At 37.5% G+C, this 20,201-nt stretch overlaps 1 pseudogene; it reads left to right on the top strand.

The window, feature by feature from the left end:
- Positions 1 to 19,383, top strand: part of LOC138167559 (eukaryotic translation initiation factor 3 subunit K pseudogene) — a 20,647-nt pseudogene extending 1,264 nt beyond the window's left edge.
- The last annotated feature ends 818 nt before the right edge of the window (positions 19,384 to 20,201 follow it).

Below are 20,201 nucleotides of genomic sequence, written 5' to 3'. Positions count from 1 at the left end.
ATCTATCTATCTATCTATCTATCTATCTATCTATCTATCTATCTATCTATCTATCTATCTATCTATCTAAATACACGTATATGTAAGTATAGAAGAGTGTATGTGTGCATGTATATATGTGTGTGTACATGTATGCATAGACAGAGGGCACAGGATGAGTTGAATATGAAGGCATGATATCTAAAAAATAAAATTAAGAGGTGAGAGAGGAATATATTTGGAGGAGAAAGGCAAAGATAGAGTAGGGTAAATTATCTCATATTAAAGAGGCAAGAGAAAACTCTTACAATGGAGGGGAAGAATAGGAAGGTAAAAGGGAATGAATCAACCTTACTCTCATTGAATTTGGCTTAAGGAGTGAATAACATACACATTCCACTGGGTATCTTACCCTACAGGAAAGTAGGGGGGAAGAGGATAAGAGGGGGGATAATAGAAGGGAGGGCAGATTGGGGGGGGGGGTAGTTAGAAGCACACACTTTAAGGGACAGGGTCAAAAGAGAAAATAGAATAAGTGGGTGACGGGATAGGATGGAGGGAAATATAGTTGGTCTTTCACAATATAACTACTATGGAAATGTTTTGCATACCTACACAAGTACAACCTATTTTGAATTGCTTATCTTGGGGAGGGGGGAGGAAGAAAGGAAAGAATCTGTAACTCAAAGTTGTTTTTCTTTTTAAAGCAACTGGGGTTAAGTAACTTACTCTAGGTTACACAACCAGTTATTTCTCGGTTTGGTGCTGAGTATCTGAGCCCAGATTTGATCCAGGTCATCCCGAAACTGGAGCTGGTGCTCTTACTCGCTGAGCCACCTGGCCGCCCCTAAGCAATTGGGGTTAAGTAACTTGCTCAAGGTTACACGCCCAGGTGTTTCTGGGTGGGTGCTAAGTGTCTGAGCCCAGGATTCGATCTCCAGGTCATCCTGACACTGGAGCCGGTGCTCTTACTCGCTGTGCTACCTGGCCGCCCCAGGAACTCAAAGTTTTAAAAACAAATGTTAAAAAAATTGTTTTTTTTACATGCAACCAGTAAATAAGATATACAGGCAATGGTGTATAGCTTGCCTTGGTAGAAAGTTAGAGGGGAATGAGGGAGGATATAAGAGAGAGCATATTGGAGGAAGGGGCATTCAGTAGGTTTGCTATCCTGGGGTGAAGGGTAGGGGAGAGAGAGGGAGAAAATTTGTAACTCAAAATCTTGTGAAAATTAATGTTTATTTAAAAATAAATAAATAATAATCATAAATAAACAAATGAAAGAATAAATAAAAATAAAGAAAGAAAGAAATTAACATAACAAAAGACTTAGTAGCCATTAACAAAAAGGAAAGAGAATCTATACTGTTCCAAAAGGCAAAACATAATGGCTTACGATGAAAACTAAAATCTGAGTATAATCCTACAATGAGAAAAAAAGAACCTTTAATAGAAAACTTTCAAGTATTACTGATGGAAAAGCCCAGAACTGCATTGTAAGTTAAAATTAAGACAAACTGAGAAAGGTAAATGCATTTAAATTATCAGAAGGAGCTAAATCATGATGAAATTCTTACATTCTAATATGAGAAGAAATGTTCTTTCAGCATCCTAAGACAAACATAAAGTCAAGAGGCGGTTTTGTTCTGTTATGATGGTCTTAAAAAAGGAAAGAAAGGAAAGAGAAAGAAAGGGAAATGAGGAAGAAAGAGAAAGAACTTAATATTCCTCATATTTAGAATGTGCAAGAAGATTAACATACAAACATGAAGAAAGGGGTGGGAGATTGGATGTCACATCAACCTCACTCTTACCTGTACTAGATAAAGGAGAGTCACACACACACACACACACGCACACACGCACACACACACACACGAATTTTGCATAGAAATACAGTCAATCCAACTTTAACAAAGTAATTTCCTAGAAAATAGCACAAAAGTAAAAAACATGAATGTTGACACATTGAACCTATGGGAAATAGCGATCACCCAAAACTATAGTCTTTTACTAGGGATTGCTGAAAATATGCTTCTCTGGATGCAATTCTTCATAACAAAATATTAATCATGCTAATGCGTACTTTCCCTAACACAGTAACCATGAAATGTTGAGAGGCAACCCTGGAAGGGACAGGGAGGGGCAGAGGCAGACTTGTCAGAAGAAATCCAAGGGGAAACGGGAAAGGGCAACCAGCCATCTCTAATATCCCTTTCAGCTGTTCCCCGATGTAAAGCACATGCTCTGGCTGAGTCCTGGGCCTCTTCCAAGCTCAGAACTGCCCCTAGAGGGGCTCTGACACTTGGGAACTCACCAGCAGTAGGGGAGGCTGGACACTTGCTAAGCCCAAGCCCCATAAACCCGCCTCTCTTTTTTTTCTTTTCTGCTGTGCACAGCCACTAATAGGCCATTGCCAATGTGGGAAAGAAGATGAGGTTAATTAATAATAAATTCACACAATGAAATTTAAACGCAAATGTTGAGGATTGACTGTCCATTAAAATCAATAGAGAAAGAGTCAGGGAGAGGGAGAGGGAGAGGTGAGTGGGAGTTTTAGGACAGGGAAGATTAAGGTGGGGATGGTCACAAAACAAATTGGAACTTCTAAGTATGGATTGTAAATAGGAAATAGAAGCCAAAAAAGAAATTACAAGAAGCAGGATAGGGGATTGGGTGAGAGTACTTTGTGTTATAAGCTGTGTAACAGGGGGTAATGTTCAGAGAAGGTTGAGAGGAAAACAGGGGCGTGATGGAACCAACCAGTCATTAAATTTTTTATGTGAACATTGACACCTCATAAGTGCCAAACACTTAGAAGTACCAAATCACAGTTTGATTTACTGTTTTGTGGATTGTCTGGACTTAAGAAAGTGAAGGAGAAAATGTAAATAGAGCAAGGGAAGAGACATTTATATAGTGCCTATTATGTGCCAAACACTATGCTAAGTGTTTTTCACTAATATTATCTAATTTGATCCTTAATCTACAATTATCTCCATTTTATAGTTGAGGAAACTAAATAATCAGGATTAGTGATTTGCCCAGAGTCACACAGTTAGTAAGTGCCTGAGGTCAAATCTGAACTCAGATCTTCCTGATTCCAGGCCCAGCCGTACATTCAGTGTACCACCAGCTGCATTTTGGTAAAAATGCAGAATAAACTTAGAAGTGTCTCCTCTGTACATTTTTTGTTGTTGTTGAGAGCTGGTTGTTAAACATTCATCAGTACACAATGGATAAATGGGGCTTGAACAAGTGTGAGAAATACAAGACTATTCTATTTAAAAATAAGAAGACTATGCAGAGTCTATGAAACTATGAGTCTAATGAGACTATTTAAGAGATTAAGATTTCTAGGGGTTGCTAGGTGGCTCAGTGAATAGAGCACCAACCCTGGAGTCAGGAGGACCTGAGTTCAAATTCAGTCTCAGACACTTAACACTTACTAGCCTTGTGACCTTGGGCAAGTCACTTAACCCCAATTGTCCTGCCTTCCCACCTCCAAAAAGCAAAAAAAAAAAAAAAAAAGATCCTAGGGAAATTGGAAGATGGGGCAAGAGTAAATGAACTGGGGCAGGTAGGTGGTACAGTGGATAGAACACCAACCCTGGAATCAGGAAAACCTGAGCTCAAATCTGGCCTCGGACACTTCCTGTGTGACCCTGGGCAAGTCACTAAACCCCAACTCCCTCCTTAAAAAAAGAGTAAATGACTGACTGAAGAAGGGAAGCCTACTTGTGGCTCTTTCATAGAATTTTTAGGATCTAAAGTTGCTTAAAAAAATAGTTGATGTAAGAACTGGACTTGTGATTTCATCCATGTAGGAAACAACCTAGATAAGGAAACTCCCTGTACAGGTAGGTCAGTACCTTCTCTGAAATTTATAACTTTGAAGAGTTGTCTAATGATTTGCCCACTATTGTCCTACACAAGTCAGAGATAGGATTGGAATTCAGGTCTTCTGGGTTCTAAGGCAGCTCTTTCTCCACTAGACCATTCTGCCTCTTAAAAAAAAAGCAATGTTAGATAAACTACAAGAATTTAAAATGGGCAAAGTTACAAAGGCAGGAATATGGGGAATACAATTTGAATATGTTTTTGATAGAAAGAATATGAACACAACCTGATATGTATAATTATTTGTGTTTTTTCTAACAAATGATAGAATGTCTATGAAGTCTTCCAAAAAACTATAAAAGAAAAGAACTATAGAAACTCACATTGTCCTCATTATAGTATTATTACTCCGCTTTGATGTTAGGTCCATTTGGATTTTAAATGTCCCTAAAGTTTCCATTAGTTCTTTTAAAGCTAAAATATATAATTAGCTATTACCACTGCTGAGTTTTCTAAATTTTTCCTCCCTAATTTGCTAACTTCAAGTTTTGGGCAGCAGAGAAAATGGAATTAATTAAGAAATTATATATAAGGCTCTATGTATTTTAAGAGCTGGGGTGGGAGGGGAAGAGAGGAGGGTGCTAACAAAGAAACAGTCTCCATCTGTACCTCCAGATAGCTCAGTGTGCAATTGAACCGAACAGCATTTTATTAAGTGCTTACTATGTACCAAGCAGGGCAGCTAGATGGCTCAGTGAATAGTGTCATCCCTATAGTCAGGAGGACTGAGTTGTAAGTTATAAGTAAACTTCAGTCCTTACTAGCTGTGTGACCGTGGACAAGTCACTTAACTCTGTTGGTCTCAGTTTCCCTATCCGTAAAATGAGCTGGAAAAGTAAATGAAAGTTAATACTCCAGTAGCTTTGCCAAGAAAACCCCAAATGGGGTCATGAAGACTCAGACAAGACTGAAAAACCACTGAACAACAATAAAAGCATGCCAAGCACACACTAAGCTCTGGGAACATAAGTAGGAAAGTGAGACAGTCCTTGCTCCCCAAGAATGCGGAGGAGACAAGAGCTAGATGAGGGATTTGCCTACAGGCCTGATGGAAAGACCCAAGGTCTTGAGAGTCCAGCAGTATGAGGCAGAATGATGAAAACAAACATATGAAAACCTTTCAGAGTGAAGATAAAAGAAAACATAAATATAGACTGACAGGTGTTTGTTTAGATCTGCCCTCTGGGGACCAATTCTCTGGTAAGAAACTCCACTAAAGTTAGCTAAGCTGGTCTCCCAATGAGATAAAGGCCATCATTATGCTGCACTTAACATGTCTTTCTAATGTCTTTGAGAAACCAGAGTTAAAGATTCCCACTATACTCTACCTTGGTCAACTTGAGAGGAATGTGTTCAGTGTGAGTACAGCTGTGGATGCCACATTTTAGGCAGAACGTTGATGAGCTGGATAAACAAAGCATTCAGAGGAGACTTAACTGAATGTCCAAAGATTTGGGAGGGAGGATGTATCGGAAGAACTGAAGCAGAGAAGACTTTGAGAAGACATGATCACTGTCTTCCAATATTTGAAGGTCTGTCTCTTGAAAGAAGGATTACCCCTGTTTTCATTGATCCTTGAGGACCAACAGATAGAATTTAGAAAGAGGGAGATTTGGGCTCAATATAAGAAAGAAGGAGGGTGGTTATGGCCTCTTATTTCAAAAAGTTAAATCCATATGGTTAATTAAGATCAAGAGACTAGCTGGTTGTTTAAATCAATTGTGCTTTAACAAAACCAAGTTTTAATGCTATTTACTAAAATAACTAAGTATGCCGATATGAAAAAAGAGCAAGATTGTAAGGAAATAAACTCCTCACCACAGTTTGGTTTCCCTATGAGAATAGTGGCTTGATTCCGATTCCGTCAGCCCTGATTAACTCTTCTGTTAATGATATTTTTCCCCATCTTTTTTTCCATATTGAACCATACTAGCTCTGATCACATCACATCACACCAGTCTTGAAGAGCCTATATTAATGGAATTTTACCATATTCATTTGCTTTGGTATCTAAATATTATCCATCATTCCCCCAAGATTATCCAGATTTTGACTGGAGTGTTGCTTTACAATTTCTTTGCCTTTGCTTTCTATAATCCTTTCTATAGTACATATTGCACCTTAATGAAGAAAAAAAATCATGGAGGAAGTTTCAATTAAATTTAAAAAACATTTATTAAGCTCCTTTTATTTGCAAGGCACTATGCTTTGTAATGTAGTTCAATAACAATAGAAAGAAGGCACAGTCAGATAGCAGTTTAATGTTTTCAAGGTTCAACATACTTTAATTAGAGTTTTATTATAAATGCTATCTCTAATTTACAGTTAAGGAAACTAAGATACAGAAATGTTAAGTGACTTGCCTAAGGTCTTATTTCAGTAAGCTGTAGAACCAAAAATCAAGCCCCAATCTGACCCATTATACAACACTATCAATACACAAAAACAGCACAGTCCCTGACCTCAAAGTTATTATGGAAGGGTCAGTCATTTTTTAGTCATGTCTGACTCTTTGTGACCCCATTTTGGGATTTTCTTGGTAAAGATACTGGAGTGGTTTGCCATTTCCTCTCCAACTAATTTTTTTTTTATCAAATGCTTTATTAACTTCTAGTTTACATCATTCATTTCCACAAGATTTTGAGTTACAAATTTTCTCCCCATTTTTCCCCAACCCACCACCCCAAAATAGTGATCCCACTGGATATCCCCTCCTCCAATCTGCTCTCTCCCATATCTTCTCCCATACCCCCTCCAACTTTCCAGTAGGGCACGGTGGATCTCTATGCCCCAGTGCCTGTATATCTTATTTCCCATTTACTTGTAAAATAATATTGATAATAGTATATGTGTGTGTATGTGTGTGTGTGTGTGTATATGTGTGTGTATACATATATTTTAAACATTTGATTTTAAAACTTTGAATTCCAGATTCATTCCCTTCCTCCCTTGTCACCCACCCTTACTGGGAAGATAAGCAATTCAATCTAGGTTGTATATGTGTAGCTATGCAAAAAATTTTCATAGTAGATATATTGTAAAAGACTGACTATATTTCCCTCCCTCCTATCCCACCTCCCACTTGTTCTATTCTCTACTTTGATCCTTTCCTTTTTCAAAAGTGGGTGCTTCCAACTTCCCTCCCCCCCAGCCTATCCTCACTTCCATCATTCCCCCCTCTCATCCCCTTCCCCCCTACTCTCCTGTAGGTTAGGATACCATATTTAGTGTGTATGTCATTCCCTCCCTAAGCCAAATTCAATGAGAATAAGGTTGACCCATTCCCTTTTGACTTCCTGTTCTTCCCCTCCATTATAACCATTTTTCTTTACCTCTCCTATGAGATAGTTTACCCCAATCTGTCTCTCCCTATATCCTCTCATTATATTCCTCTCTCACCTCTTAATTTCACATTTTGAGTATCATTCTTTCCCATTAAACTGTTCCTGTGCCCTCTATCTATGTATACTTTTATACATATATACACACATTCACATATGTATTCATATGCCCATATATCCTCCTATATAGACATATACAAATGTGTTTTATATATATATATGTATGTATATATATATATATATAATATACGTTTCTATTTCCTTCAACTATTCTCATACTGAGAAAACTTTTGTAAGTTACAATTATCGTTTTTCCATGTAAGAATGTAAATAGTTCAATTCTGGTAAGTTCCTTATGATTTCTTTTCCCTGTTTACCTTCTCATGTTTCTTGTATCTCAATGTCAAATTTTCTATTCAACTCTGTTTTTTTCATCAAGAATGCTTGAAAGCCCTCTATTCCACTGAATGACCATATTTTCCCCTGAAACATGATACTCAGTTTTGCTGGGTAGGTGATTCTTGGTTTTAATCCCAGCTCCTTTGTCCTCCAGAATATCATATTCCAAGCCCTTCGATCCCTCACTGTAGAAGCTGCCAGATCCTGTGCTATCCTGATTGTGTTTCCACAATATTCAAAGTGTTTCTTCCTGGTTGCTTGTAATATTTTCTCTTTGATCTGGGAATTCTGGAACCTGGATATAATATTCCTAGGAGTTTTCTTTTTAGGATCTTTTTCAGGAGGTGATCAGTGGATTCTTTCAACCTCAATTTTTCCCTCTGGTTCTAAAACATCAAATTGAGAATTTCTTGAAGGATGATTTCTAGGGGTTTTTTTGATCATGGCTTTCAGGTAGTTCAATAATTTTTAAATTATCTCTCCTGGATCTATTTTCTAGGTCAGTGGTTTTTCCAATGAAATATTTTATATTGCCTTCTATTCTTTCATTTGTTTGGATCTGTTTAATAGAATCTTGATTTCTCATAAAGTCACTAGCTTCCATTTGTTCCAATCTAATTCTGAAGAAATGATTCTCTTCAGTGAGCTTTTGAGATTCTTTTTCCATCTGGCAAATTCAGCTTTTTAAGGCATTCTTCTCCTTGCCTTTTTTGATCCTCTTTTGCCATTTGAGTTAGTCTGTTTTTTTTAAGGTGTTATTTTCTTTGGTCAGGTTGTTGACTCTCATTTCATAATTTTCTTGCATCATTCTCATTTCTCTTCCCAATTTTTCCTCCACTTCTCTTATTTGGTTTTCAAAATCCTTTTTAAGTTCCCCTATGGCTTGTAACCAGCTCATATTTTTCTTGGAAATTTTTGGTGCAGGAGTTTTGACTTCACTGTCTCATCCTGTTCTGTGCTTTGATCCTTTTTGTCTCCAAAATAGGAGTCTAATGTTGAATTCCTCTGTTTGCTTTGCTTCCCTCATTTACTCATGTTGCCACTCAATTACTTGACTTTTGGGCTTTTTGCCACAGTAGAACTCTGCTACCAGACAGGGGAGCTTTGTACCAAATGCTGGGGTTTTCTCAGCTGCGAAAGGTATTAATTGGGTGCCATTTCTGAAGCCTCCGTATGCTCTGGCAAGCTGGTCTCACACCCCAGGACCTCCACCCTAGACTGCAATCCAGATCCAAGCAGGTTAAAGCAAGAGTGATTACCCTTCAGGCTGGTTGCTTGGTCCCCCTACAACCTGCAGGCCAGGAGCTGAAGCTGCCATGTGGTGGCAGTTGCACAGCCCAGTGCCTCAATGCTTTTCCCTCCAGGGGATAAAGGCCAACTGCTCTCCCAAACTACCAGATCCAAAGTCCACACTGCACTGACCTCTCACTTTGTCCTTAGCATCTATGGGTTGATAATTCTGAAAACTGCCACAGCTGCTGGTGATCTGAAATCCCTCCAGCTGGTAGCTGGTCAGGCCCACCCTGGGGCTAAAACTTCTGGCTCAGGCAGGGCTGGGGTTGGCTCCCAGAGTGCTGCACTGGCCACTTGCTGCCAGCCTGCCAGGCTGTCCTCAGCAGGAGGTTAGCTTCTCTGTGTCATTTTGTGGGCTCTGTAGCTCCAAAGTTTGTTCAGCGTCACCTTTTACATGAATTGGAGGAGGTGAGAGCTGGCCCTGTGGAAGTCCTATTTCTACCCCACCATCTTAACTCTGCCCCTGTCTCCAACTCATTTTGCAGATGAAGAAATGGAGGCAAAAAGCGTTAAGTAACTTGCCCAGGGTCACACAGCTAGTAAGTGTAGGAGACCAAATGTGAACCCAGGAATATGAATCTTCTTGGAAGCACATTGCTGGTACTCTATCTTCTGTGCCACCTGGAAGGGATAGGATATACAAATAACCAAAGTATGTTTTAGAAAGTGATTAAGTTTATAGAAGTAAGATAGAAGTGATTGTGCTATGAAAAACTTGATGAATAAGGCAGCACCAGAACTAGGACTTAAAGAAGGGGAAGGATATCAATAGGAGACAAGAACTATTGCATTCCATGTATACCATTTAAAAAGCCACAGAATCACCATTTCAGGAAGAGCCCTTGACTTGCTTCATGTAATTCACACTTTGACTCACTCTCCATTCTTCTTCTTTTACCCTAGATTTCCCTTCCCTCGTTTCCTAGTTTCCCTTTATGTGTTATTGTCTTCCTCCATTAGAATATAAGTTCCCTGAGGGCAAAGACTATCTTGTTTGCTTATATTTGTATTCCTAGCACTTAACTGAGTGCCTGACACATAGTAAAGGCTTAATAATGGCCATCTATCTCATTTCACTCTGCATCTAATGCTCTGACTGGTTTTAACTCCATGAAACAAGATGCCCCTCAGAGAATAAGCTCATCACTTCCAATCTCATCACCATGCTGTTCACTCAAGCTTTCATACCACCCCCCTTAGCTTCCTCTGCACACTGACTGGAGGGCTGTACGTGCTAGAGATATTTTGAGAAATAGAATAATAAGAATTTGGGTATCAATCTGTGTGCAATGGCACAGGAAATGAGTTCAGAGACTGCTTAGGAAAGTAGAAAAAAGTTTATTTATTCTTTCTCATGAGAAAGGGCCCTCTGCCCCTGTTGCTCAAATGGTGTCTGCCAGGGAAAGAGTAACATGTAGAAGCAATTCCGTGGTTATATAACCTTCTAATGCAGAAACCCAACCCCCCAACTGGCCTTCACTCCCATTGGTAGGGAGCCCAGCCCACAATCTAAGCATGGGAATCTATCTTGGAGACAAAGGACACGGAAACATGTGGGTGTCCAATGCAAGGCCAGGAAAGCAGTTTTGTCCTTATTTGGCATATCTTGTGCTGAGGTGGCCTGGGGAGGGTCTCCATTGCTCTAAGTCCCAGATTCTTGTAAGGTCAGGTGACCTCTAAACTTAGGCCTAGTGTGAAGTCACTCTAGATTTGATTTTTCAGAATGGGGAAACTTCACTGCAAATTATCCCTCACATACTGAATGTGTGGGAATGAATGGTAAGGGAAGGGGGAAAAAGACAACTCTGAAGTCATAAGTTTGGGCAAAGAAAATGGTGGTGTTTTTAATAGAAAGGAGAAGTTGAGAGGAGGGACAGGTTTCAGTAGTAAGATGAAAGTAAATTTCAAACATGCTGAGTTTGAGGTATTAGAAGGATCATCTACATGGAAGTGAGATGTGAGACTACCTAGGGAGAAGATATAGAGAAAAGAGAAGTGTTCTGTAAGACAGACCTTTGGACAATGTTGGGGGTCAGGAAGAAGAAGAAGAACCAGTGAAGGAAAATGAGGAGTGGTCAGAGACAGAAGAAGAAAGAATCAGGGGAGGGCAATGTTATGAAAGCCAGGAAAATAGCAATTGAACCAAATGCTGCAGGGAGGTCAAGGAATATTAGGACTGAAAAGAGTCTATTGGATCATTAGGCAATTAGGAAGTCACTGGGGACCTTGGAGAAAGCAGTTTCAGCAGAGTGGTACAGAGGGAAATCTGATGGCAGGAAATTAAGGAGTGAATGAGTGGTGTGGAAGTGGAGGCAATGGAGAATAGACATTTTTCTTAAAGTTTAAAGGTAAAAAGGTATGAGTGAGATAGGAAAACAGCTTGAGAGAGCAATATGAACAAAAAGAGGGTCTTTATTTGATTCTTTGTTTTAAGATAGGGAAATGAACAACTTTGTAGAAAAGGAGCATAAAACCAATAGTGGAAAAAAGGAATATGGGGAGGAAGATAAACAAGTAAGGGTCAGGGATTCATCCATGGAATAAGATCTCTAATTCAGACTTTTCATTTATTCGATTGGCCTTCTCAATTAGAATGAATTAGTATCACAGTTCTGATTGAGTAGTATGTCCCAGAATTATATCACTTGTCTGGGAAATTTCCGGTGTTGCCTTGGGAATTCTGGTCTACTCTGAAACCCAGCCCAAATTTACTCATATCCTTTGAGTCTAAGTACTTAGGCCGAATCCAGAACCTATTTTTCCTACCCCAGGGAGTAACCTGGGGGAAAGGTAGGATGGGTTAGGTCAGGTGTACACCTTCAAGTTGGACTGAAGATGAACTGACATCTGGAGATTATATATATATATATATATATGTATATATGTATATATATGTATATATATATACACACACATATACATATGATGGAACAGTTTTCTTTTTTCATAATGAATTTGTGTTGTTGTCTTTTATTATATCACCAGAATTCTCACAGTATTACTTTTCCTCCCTCATCTCAGAGAGTCATCCCATATAAGAAATAACACTTAAAAAAAAAAGAAAAAGGTCAAAAATTAAAAAAAATTATTAACATATTAGAAAAAGTCCAAAAGTATATTCAATATGCCATGTCTGTGGCCACCTCACCTTTGCAAAGGAGCAGGGTGGGGATGTCTTTTCGTATATATTCTTCGGAGTCATGTGTGTTCTTAGGAATTTTGCAACATTCAATTTTAATGTTTTTACTTTTTCTATGTGGATTATTATAGTTATTGTATATTTTTTGCCTCTTCTTACTTCACTTTGTATCACTTCATTTAAATATTTCACACTTTTTTTAATTAATGAGATTTGTTGTTTCTTATAACAATAATAGTCCATTATCTTCATAGACCATCATTTGTTTAGCCACTCCCCAATCAGTGGGTATTTGCTTTGTTTTCAATTCTTTGTTACTACAAAAAAAGCTGTCATAAATATTCTTATGTGTATATGAATTTTCTTCTTTTCAGTGATATCCTCAAGATATAGGGCTAGTAGTGAGTCTCTGGGTCAAAGGGTATAAACATTTTAGTTGCTTTATTTGCATAATTCCAAATTGCTTCCCAAAACAACTGTACTCACAGCTCTACCAATAATGCATGGGTGTACCTATCTCACCAACATTAATTAGTTCCATATTTTGTCATCTTTACCATTTTCTGAGTGTAAGGAGAATCCTTAGGATTATTTTGTACTTCTTTTTTTTATTATTGGTGGTTTGGAACACTATTTCATATAGCTGTTAGTTTGCAGTTTCTTTGCAAAATGTATATTTATGTCCTTATATCCTTTCACCACTTCTCTACTGAGAAATAGCTTTTGGCAATTGATAAATAGATACATTAATAAGAAACATAGACGTGTGTGTGTTGTATACAAGGAAATTTTCCCATTTGAATATTTTTCTTCTTATTTTAGGTGCACTAATTTTGTTTATGCAGAAGTTTTTCAGTTTCATGTAATCAAGTTATCTATTTTAGCTTTCATTATTGCCACTATACTTTGTTTGGTTAAGAATACACTTCCTACTCATAGCTATGAAAGCTATATGATCCACTTTTCCTCTGCCTGTTTATGTTATGATCCTTAACATTAATGTCCACATATACATTTTAAACTTACTATAGCGTACGGCATAAAATAATGTCTAAGTCTAATTTCTTTCAGACTGCTAACTGTCACAGAGGTTTTTATTAAATAGGAAATTCTTTCCTAAGTAATTTACATTTGGGGATTTATCGGACATTAGCCAAATTGTTCCATTGCTTCTGATTCTCTTTTGCCTAGTCTGTTCCATTGATGTGCTCTATTTTTTAACCAATATTATTTTTTATGTTTTCTGCTTTACAATATAGTTCAAGGTCTGAAGTGCTATTCCTTCAACCATATATTTTTTCATAATTTCTCTAGTAGTTTAGCTCTTTTGTTTTTACAGATGAATTTTGTTATTATTGTATCAAGTTTAATAAAGTATCCCTTTGATAGTTTGATCAGTGAGGCATTAAAATTGCAAATTAACTGTGGTAATATTATTGTTTTTATTATATTGATGTGACCTAGTCATGAGCAGTGAATAATCCTCCAAATATTTAAGTTATTTCTTATATCTTTAAGGAACATTTTGTAATCAATTCTATACAAGTATTTTGTGTGATTTGATAGATTGGTCCTCTGATATTTTGTGCATTTTGTTGTTATTTGGACTCTGATTTTCCTTTCCATTTTTGTCTTTGGGATTTTGTTATTATCATTATTAGTACATAGAAACACTATTGATTTCTAAAGCTTTATCTTTAGCCTATGACTTTGCTGAAATTATTAATTGCCTCAAACAGTATTTTCCCCTAATTCCTTAAGATTTTCTAAATAAACCATCATTTCATCAACAAATAGGGAATTTTATCACCTCTTTGCCCATCTTTACACTTTCCATTTCTTTCTCTTCTTTTATCATTGTTTCTAGTATTTCCAGACCTATATCCAATAATAGTGGAGAGGGAATGCTTTTTTTCCTAGCTTTTTATCAGCCTATATACATAACTGTTACAAGAATCAGTATAATTCTCCAAATGATCTTTTTACAGAAGACATTCATTCAGTAATTTCAGCCTTGTTTAACTCTTTATGACCCATTTTGGCGTTTTTTTTTTGGCAAAGATACTGCAGTGGATTACCATTTCCTTCTCCAGTTCATTTTATAGATGAAGAACTGAGGCAAAAAGCATTGTGACTTGCGCAGGGTCACACAGCTAATACGTGTCACGAAGATGTGTCTTCCTGACTTCAGGCTCAGCACTCAATCAACTATGCCACCTACCTGCCCTCCAAAAGACCTAGCAATAGCCTACTAGGCAAATTCTCCACAAGAGTACTGCTATCACAAAGTCTGCTCTGGTCATGGAGCCATCACTAGTGCAAGGCAACTGGTACTGCACCACAGCGTACCAGATTAAGGAACTATTGTCAGTCTCTACAAGGGTTCTTTAGGAGGTAAAAACAAGAGAACTTTGTGCCTAGTTATCAAGAATAACTAATTAAAATAGGAAATTACCAGCTGGGACAGCAGCAGTTTCCAAATAGCAGTCCTACCCTGGGAAGGGGCTATTTTATGGTGTTTTCCCTAAGGGGAAAGAATGGCTAGCCATGGATTAATTTTAGTGAACAGTGTCGTCCATGGGTTTCCCCATGCATATTTTCTTAGACTTAGGTCTGAAGCACAAACTTTTAAAAACGTTCTTTTTATTGTGAACTTAACAATCATTAACCAACACAAGCATTTCAATATACAAAGAAGAACAAGAGAGTAGATTGTAGAAGAAACTATAAACTGTTATGAACAGTTTGTGGGATGTTCTGCATCAGCTTTAGGTCTCTGATCAAAGAAGTGACCACTTGTGACTTCAGTTTCCTGATAGAGAAATACATGACAAAGAGATGACAGCCTAGAAATGCAGAATGATACATGAATTCTCAGATATGCCTATTATATTGATTTCTTTGTGTGTGTATGTGTGTATTTGTTTTAAAGGAGAACCTCTATTTTCAGGTGTGTTTGGTGATGATGGGGAGTTAGTGGGTAGGGATAGATAGGAAAAACCTGAACTTTTAATAGTGACTAGACTCACTTGGCTCATTTGCCCCTGTGCAGTTTGAGAGAACTTGGAACACCTAAAGTGAATTCAGGCCTAGGTATTTAGTTATTCTGTGATGAAATTGCAAACTATTTTTATTGTCAGGATTTCATCAAGGGCATTCAATCTTCTTTTCAGTATCCTGGTAAAAGTGACCCATCCTTAAACACAGTAAAAAGCACTCATCCCAAGGCTCTTTAGGAAGCTCCCACAAACCTCTGGAGGAAAGGTGTGAAATTTATGGATAAGAGCCACATCAGTACCTAGCCTTCAAATATGTGACCTAGATTGAATTAATCATCCAAGAAATTGTAATGTTAAATCAAATGGATTTTGAAACCTCAACATGGGGAGTCTAATTTGTTTTCTGTCATTCTTTATTTTTAAAAATTCAATCCAAAAAACATTAGCAAATTTGCTAGGATTGTTTTGTTCCTTCTAAATCCCCAAAGTCACTCATTTCTCAGGATTCTTTGGCTGCATTTTGTCTTCAATTAATGGACTTTTTCTATAAACTTGTTTGTTGGCTATTTTGTAGCATTTAGTGATCCAAATCCTCCACCCCAAGGAAATGACTGCCTCCGTGAACTGAATGGTACCCTGGTGGCCTGAAGGAGTTAATGCAGTTTTTGAGAGGCCCAGATTTCCAACTAGGGAATTAGTATATGTGCTTGGAGAGTCTGGCACAACCTGGTCAATCAGTGAATTCCAAATAGGGTAGCTGTCCAGCAAAGAAACAAACCAAAAGACAATTTCTGCTTGAAAAGTATATCTATTGAGAAAACTCCATGAGGCTGAGCCAAAATGTAAGTAGGGAAATGTATTAAACAGGCTTGCAGATGACATAAGTCTTTTGAGCTTTAGCTTTAGCAAATGAAGAACCAGAGATAATTCATGGCTCTGCTTTTCCATTTTATACTTGGCTGTATTTTGATTGCTGTTTAATAACAAATATTACTTGGCATTACTGTAGCACCCTTATTTCCTATAGAATCCCAAGTGCTCTAGTTGCATTGTCTTATTAATACACTCAGTTCTTCTTGAAAGTATATATAGGGATAATATTACTATTCCTCTAATATATAATGTGGGAGAAAAGTATCAAGTTAATGAATAGTGCTACCCTTTACACATCTGTTCTCAGACCAGTAATAATGAGAAAGTGTGTGCTGAACTTGGTTTCCTGTTAGGAAATTCAAGACATTTGAAATCCAATATTGTGTGGTATACTTGTGAAGAAATAGAATTTATTTTTAAAAAAACAAACATAATAAATAGAATCTAGCTCTGCTCCTAAACAACTGCACCATTTTTAGTCAATTTGCCATTATTGAACTTAACTCCTATATCTATAAAGTAGGAAATTGACCTGTCAGGGGTGGGGAACCAGCAGCCTCCAGATTACATGTATTTTTCTAGGTCCTTGGGTGTGGTCTTTTGACTAAGTCCAAGTTTTACAGTACAAATCCTTTTATTAAAGGAATTTGTTCTGTGAAGTTTGGGTTCAATCAAGGGGCCACACTTGAGGACCTAGAAGGCCACATATGGCCTTGAGACCACAGGTTCCCCACCCCTGACCTAGGTGATTCCTGAAGTTCCTTCTAGTTCTAACATCTATAAGTTCTATGTGTTCAAACTTATATAATTGTTTCCCCTTTCACAGGGTCCATCTCGGAAAGTCACACTTTGCCTATCATTTCTTCTTGTCTTTTTTTAAGTTTTTCCAATGCCTTTAAAAAATATATCAGCCATTTGTGGAAATACCCTTCCTCTTCATACCACTTGCCTCCCATTAAAATCATACAGTTTAAACTTAAAATTTAAACAGCCTAAACAGTAAATGAGAAAGTTAAGCAAAAAAATGAATTCAAGGGGCAACTAGGTGGTGCAATGAATAGAGCACTGGTCCTGGAGTCAGGAGGACCTGAGTTCAAATCCAGGATCAGACATTTAACACTTACTAGCTGTGTGACCTTGGGCAAGTCACTTAACCCCAATTGACCCTCCAAAAAAAAAAAGCAAAAATGAATTCAATATAGTGACCACATCTGACAAAGAATATAATATTCTGTCCTCGCAGTACCTTGCCTTTGTGCCAGGAGGAATGAATTTTTAAAAATTATGGTGTATTCTTTCAGACCACTTTTTTCTAATTTCTCAGAGTGATCTTTAGTGATCTCTTCACATATGTTATTGTAGTTGTATATATATTTTCTTAGTTTTGCTTATCTTTCTCTATCAATTCACATATATCTTACCAGGTTTCTCTGAATTCTTCTTATTTGTCATTTCTTTATGTGTAATAATAATCTATTATATCCATAGCCCAAAGGCTTTTAAAACTGTTTTTCAATTCATGTGTGCCTACTTTGTTTCTAATTCTTGGATATCACAGAAAAAATGTCGCTATAAATATCTTAGAATATATGCATGCATATACATATATATGTGTATGCATATATTGCATGTATATACATCAACCATATACATGCAGCTAAGTGGCACAGTGGATAGAACAATGGCCTGGAGTCAGAAAGACTCATCTTCCTGAATTCAAATCTGGCCTCAGAGACTTACTAGTTGTGTGACCCTGGGCAATACATTTAACCCTGTTTGTCTTATTTTCCACATCTGTAAAAAGAACTAGAGAAGAAAATGTCAAACTGTAATGGTACTGGGAATTTGAAGTTCTTCCCTGCCCCTTAATAGACCAAATGTAATCACATGGAACCTGTGGTGGGCGGAGCTTTCTGAATAGGTGGAGCAGGAAGGGTGGAGCAGAGTCCAGAGGAAGCTGGGAATCAGAGCAGTTAGTACAAAGGGATAGAGAGAGAGGACAGGTAGGTTTGTGAGTGTTTGTTTGTGGGAAGGCCCGAGCAGGGCAAAGACTTTGGGATGGTGTTACCCTCTGCAGTGATTATGTGTATTAACTTCTTTGTTGCTATGATGGATTCAGTTTTCTGATGTTGGGATTTGGCTTTCTGGTGTTTGAACAAATGTTTTACTTCTGTCTTCTACATAGAGAATCTATTATATTTTGTGTTTCAGAACCATGCCAGCATATTTATAGTTGCTGTCAGTGCTGTGAATATTGCCTTGGCAATACACAAACCACTCTAGTATTTTTGCCAAGAAAACCCCAGATGGGGTCACAAATAATTAGACATGACTGAAATGACCAAACAACAACATATATATATATATTATATTTGTAATATATTTATATAATGTATATTGTATAATTATGTAACACAATAGATACAATTATATATTATATAATATATAAAAATATTAAAAATATATCTATCTATATATTTTGGTATACATATATATTCATTTTATTTTTGCTTCTGTCTTTGGGATCTTTTGGGGTGTAAGCTGCTCAGCAGAGGGCTTGCCAGGTCAAAGGGTATAAAGAGCTTAGTCACCTTTCTTGCATGGTTCCAATTTGATATTCAAAACAGTTGGACCAATTTATAGCTCCATCAACTGTGCATCAGTGTGCCTTCCTCCTCATAGCTCCTGATACAAGGTAAGACCTTAGTAGATTTTTGCTGACTTACTGACATGTTGACTGTTCCTGATTTTGTCATCTTTGCCTATTTGAAAGGGGTAAGACAAAACCTCAGAGTTAATCTAACTTTCATTTTTTCATATTATTCATGATTTGGAGCATATTTTTCATATTGTCATTTGTAGCTGATACTTCTTTTGAAAACTTTTTATTGGAGTCTAGTTGTAGCTTCAGACTCAGCCTTAGTTTTAGTTTCCTTGAAGAAAGAACACATAGTACTGTTTGAACAGATGCACACAGACCTGGAAAAAGTTATTTAAAGGTATCAGTAGGTCCTGAGAACCTATAACTACCTTAGAATGATACATGAAGATCCAGGTCAAGGATAAAGCCTGTGACCTGGAAGCCAGACTGACAATGGCTCAGCTCTGCACTTTCAACCTGGTCTTCTTCCAGACCACAATGACAGCCCAGATCCCGCCAAAAACCTTTACCAATCTCCCTCACACTGACCTCATCCTGTACAAGTACAGGACTGACCAGGGTCATCAAGAAGATAGGCCCATACCTGAGAGACCTGCTGGAGAGCCGTCATTTCTGAGCTTCCTGGCATGCCCTGAATGAGAACATGGATCTCTTGAATAGACTACAAGCTTTGAAGACGGATCTCTTGAATAGACTACAGGCTTTGAAGACTCCACCCAAAAATTTATTAGCCATGTTGTGGACCTTACATGTTGACATATTGACTGCTCATGCGAGATCTTTCAGATAAACAGCTGAAGGCATGGTTAAGTAAATATTACTGCCAGGCCCACAAGATCAGGCAGATCTGTAACTACAGGAGAGAGCAAGTAATCCCAAAACATTGCAGGAAATGATGTCTTTGACAATCTTTCCAGCATCCTCTCTTTCTCCTAGTTATTTTCTCTCCCAAATATCCCAAATATCTTCTTATTTTCTCCATCATATTCTCCCTTACATACATCTAGCTTCTTTAAATAAATGCTATCAACTTCCAGTGGAGAGGGTTATGAAACTATGAAGAAAAATGAAAACTGCTCACATCTTTTGACCACTTCTCTGTTGAACAATGGTTCACATGGCAATTCTCTATATCTCTTGAGTATTACACTTCTGTCAATGACATGTATTTAATTATTTTTCACATTCTACAATTTCTTTTCTTATCTGCATGTTGTTCTTGAGATCATTGCAGTGACTTCTTTTTAGGAACTGCCTTCTCAATCTGTGTGTTATCCAAAATTGTGACAAATATTCATTCTTTGAGGATATAATGGTAATCTATCTCGGCCTCAGTTCTTTCATTTGAAAAATGAGGAGGTTGGACAAGATCAGAGATTCTTAGCCTTTTTTGTGTTAGTGACACATTTGGCAACTTAGCTAAGTCTATGGGCTCCTCAGAACACATTTAAATGTGCAAAATAAAAGACAGAGGATTACCATTTACTTTTTTTGGTTTGTTATTTGGGTTGTTTGTTGGTTTTTTTTTTTTTTTTGCTATTTGGAGGGGGGAGGACAGGGCAATTGGGGTTAAGTGACTTGCCCAAGGTCACACGGATAGCCCGAGGCTGGATTTG

This window comes from Petaurus breviceps, unplaced genomic scaffold (genome assembly GCF_028583685.1).
Source record: "Petaurus breviceps papuanus isolate PSGF00001 unplaced genomic scaffold, PetGlider_PUasm1.0 229, whole genome shotgun sequence".
NCBI classification, from domain to species: Eukaryota; Metazoa; Chordata; class Mammalia; order Diprotodontia; family Petauridae; genus Petaurus; species Petaurus breviceps.
This window is presented reverse-complemented; position numbering and strand designations above follow the sequence as displayed.